Genomic DNA, 4,153 nt, shown 5'->3' with positions numbered 1-4,153 from the left:
ACCTGCTCGCGACAGTAAACGCATCGTAACGGGGTCTAACTTACTAAACTTTACGACCCCCTTCGCGTGCTCGCAAGTTGGTACGTATCGACCTCCCCCCCCCCCCCTGGTACAAATCCTGTACACGCCCCTGCCACCCCAAAGAAATAATATCAGGAGCAGCCCCCAATTTAGGAGTGGGCAGAGTGGGCAGCTGCCCATGGGCCTCCACAAACCAGGGGCTTCCACATATTTGGTTTAAAAAAAAATTGTTAACACGTTCCCCGCGGATCCACGATCGAGTCAGCTCGTGGGAACAATCAAAATTAACGCATCCCCGCAGATCCACGAGTCAGCTCGTGGATATAGATTTGGTTTTTGGACCAAGTTGGTATTGACCACTAATATAAGACCACCATTGTATTTACCTAGTTGGACAAGCAGCAGTGCCATATTTTCACTTCCTCGAGGCAATTTATGTGTTCTTCACATTTTCGACACATCGATCGTTATGAAATTCTTACAGACTTACTAAAGACTGTGAAATCTGGTCCTGTATCTGTGCCAAAGAGGGTTTCTACAGCACGATGGTCATGTCGATCATATGCAGTAATAGCAAGCAATGAATATGAGATGATCAAAGCACGTTCTGAGGTAAATGGTCTCCAAGCAAACTGGAGACTGGCATGCATCTATGCGGTTTTTTGGTGTGACATTCTTGACAGAGTTAATGCCACAAGTCACATGTTGCAAGATCCAAAATTATAACTATACACCAATTTAATAGTGCCTGTGGCCCTTAATTAAACATTGAGACAGATTTCCAGCCCCATGCATGCATGCATGCAAGCCGAAATGCCACAATGAATAATTATGTATTTATATACACTGTATATATATATAATTGCATGCATGCACATTAATTGATAGGAAAGCAGGGAAATCCGGGAAAAAATTATGGAACTGGAAGAAGAAAATGGCACATTAAAACGCAAAAATAAAAACTTACACAGGATCTTAGCGAATCAAAAACGCGAGTTTATAGCCATATATATATATATATATATATATCATAACGTACCTACGTTGCATGATAATTATGATTGTTGTAAAGCGCGCGCAAAACACACACTAATTATATAGGCAATTATATTATATATCCCATAAAGAAATATAATTTTTTCACAATTCAGACATACCAGATTTGCTAAAAATCGTCAAGGAACTGAAATCGCAAGGCAACCGAGCGACAGAACTTAATTCTTCCATGCGATCAACAGACACACCGGCCGCTACATCTATCCGCTGTCAAGCTTCAAGGGACTCCCCTTGTGCAAGTCCAGTCGAATCAGATGATGTGCGAGATGACGACGACAAACCATTGATTAACATGGTAGGCCCTATATATATTTTTCCAATATATATATAGCTAGACTAATATATATATATATATATAATGTTTACTTTGGTTTAAACTCAATAATAAATATATAACGCATAAATAAATAATGTGAAATATTATAAATATGATATCGTAAATTTGTTTTATAAGCAGACATTTATATCTATTTTACCTTGTATTGATATAATAAATTAGTACTAATAGAAATATAATATATAGTACACTGCGCAATTTGGGCATTATCAATATATGGCAATGCATATTTGCAGGGTGGTGTGTGTTGTGGGTGTGGTCTGTGTGTGTTGGCTGTTGTGGGTGGTGTTGTGTTGTGGTGGTGTTGTGTGGGTGTGTTCGTGTGGAGCATGTGGTGATGTGTGTGTGTGTGGGTGTTTTGTGTGTGTGTGTGTGTTCTGTGCATTGTGTGTGTGGTGTGGGTGTGGTGTTGTGGTTGCGCCGCGGTGCGTGTAGTGTGCGTTGCATGCATGTCGCTGTCTGCGGGTGTGAGTGCGCGTGTGACTCATGGCTGTGGCTGGGTTGACAAGCTAATAAATATATATATATATAGACGTACATGCATACCGGGCCTGCATTATATATATTAAATTAATTCCAAGTGTACTTTGTCTTAAAGGTGACTCTGTGGTCTGGGACAGAGATTTCAGAGTCCCAAAAGAAAATGCTCAATGCAAAGAGGTGCAGTGTTGGTGAATATGCCAACAATCTCCTGCGCATGTTTGCAAAGATTATGCATTTAAAATGAAGAGGAGTTATCCTAGCATAGATTTATATGATAACATTCCATCAATAGACATCATTTAAGAAATAGGAGGAAGACCTTGCATGTAAAGTCCCGGCTGACTATACCAGTACACAATCTGGCAACGTTAGTGTGTTAGCGCATGCGCAATATCTCACCAGAGGAGTAATATTTTGCGATGAATATGCATTTAAAATGGTTAGGGGGTATCTCAGCATAGATTTACCTAATAAACTTTTATCAGTAGGCGTGTGTTTATAATTCAAAGAGCGCCCTAGCATGTAGGGTACAAAACACCAACTTTATGACCTCGAGTCCTTCTCCTTGCCTCCCCTGTCCCTCGCTCAGCCTCTTTCTTCTTCTATCGCCCCAGCTATCTTTCCTGCCGCATTTCCTTAGTCTCCCATTCCTTCTCCCCCCAACAAGCTATATAATAAAGTTTGCCTCAGACGGCACTGCACGCCTAAAACGGTGCGCGCGCATGTGCAATATCTCCCGAGAGAAATCATATTTTGCAAAGATTATGCATTTAAAATGAAGAGGAGTTATCCTAGCATAGATTTATATGATAACATTCCAACAATAGACATCAATAAAGAAATAGAAGGAAGACCTTGCATGTAATGTCCCGGCTGCCTATACCAGCCAGTACACAATCTGGCTACGTTAGTGTGTTAGCGCATGCGCAATATCTCGCCAGAGGAGTTATATTTTGTGATGAATATGCATTTAAAATGGTTAGGGGGTATCTCAGCATAGATTTCTCTAATAAACTTTTATCAGTAGACCTGTGTTTATAATTAGGAGAGCGCCCTAGCATGTAGGGTACAAAACACCTACTTTATGCCCTCGCGTTCATTCCCCTTGCCTCCCCTGTCCCTCACTCAGCTTCCTTCTTCTTCTACCGCCCCCAGCTATCTTCCCTGCCGCATTTCCTAAGTATCCCATCCCCTCTCCCCGTTAGCAAGCTATATTATAAAGTTTGCCTCAGACGGCACTACACGCCTAACACGGTGCGCGCGCATGTGCAATATCTCCCGAGAGAAATCGTATTTTGCAAAGATGCATTTAAAATAAAGAGGAGTTAGCCTAGCATAGATTTATATGATAACATTCCATCAATAGACATTATTTAAAAAAATAGGAGGAAGACCTTGCATGTAAGGTCCCGGCTGCCTATACCAGCCAGTACACAATCTGGCTACGTTAGTGTGTTAGCGCATGCATGCACAATATCTCGCCAGAGGAGTTATATTTTGTGATGAATATGCATTTTATCCTAGGATTGCACGCGGCTCGCGTTCTATTCGCCCACGCCATCTTCTGCGCTCGGTACGACTGTGACGTCGACTGTGACGTCACAGCTTATCTTGTTCTAAGGACCCCGCCGCTCGGCCACCCTCGGTATTTATTGCGACGCTGCCGTCTCTACGTGAGCAGTAGAGAGCAGGACCGAGAGCAGGTGAGTACTATAGGTGTGCGTTCTTGTATATCTATTAGTCTGTCCGTGTGGTGTGTGTGTGTGTGTGTGTGTGTGTGTGTGTGCTTACGTGCGTGCGTGCGTGCGTGCGTGCGTGCGTGCGTGCGTGTGTGCGTGCGTGCGCGTCTTCGCGTGTGTGCGCGTCTTTGTGTGTGTGCGCGTCTTCGTGTGCGTGCGGGTGCTCGAGCGCGCGCGCGTGTGTGCGTGTGCGTGTGTGCATACTGCTCGAGCAGTGTAGCTTCGTACCGAACATAACACACATATATGCTTTTCCGTGCAGAGATGACGTTCGAGGAAGTAAACCTTCAGAATTCTGATGCATCGCTCATTCCGGGGGAAGTGCTTTCCGTAAGCGATGCCGGAAGCGGATACGAGCCTCACCAGCGATGTGATGCGAAAATCTACATATGCGCCACCATGTGGCACGAAACAGAAGCAGAGATGGAGGAGCTGGTGGAGTCCTTGCTTCGGTAAGACTAGCTCTAGTACTATAGCCGCAGCGGCAACTGTACGCGGGCTATAGTACTAGAGCTAG

The sequence above is a fragment of the Priapulus caudatus genome, unplaced genomic scaffold (assembly GCF_000485595.1).
Source record: "Priapulus caudatus unplaced genomic scaffold, Priapulus_caudatus-5.0.1 Scaffold360, whole genome shotgun sequence".
NCBI lineage: Eukaryota > Metazoa > Priapulida > Priapulimorpha > Priapulimorphida > Priapulidae > Priapulus > Priapulus caudatus.
This window is presented reverse-complemented; position numbering follows the sequence as displayed.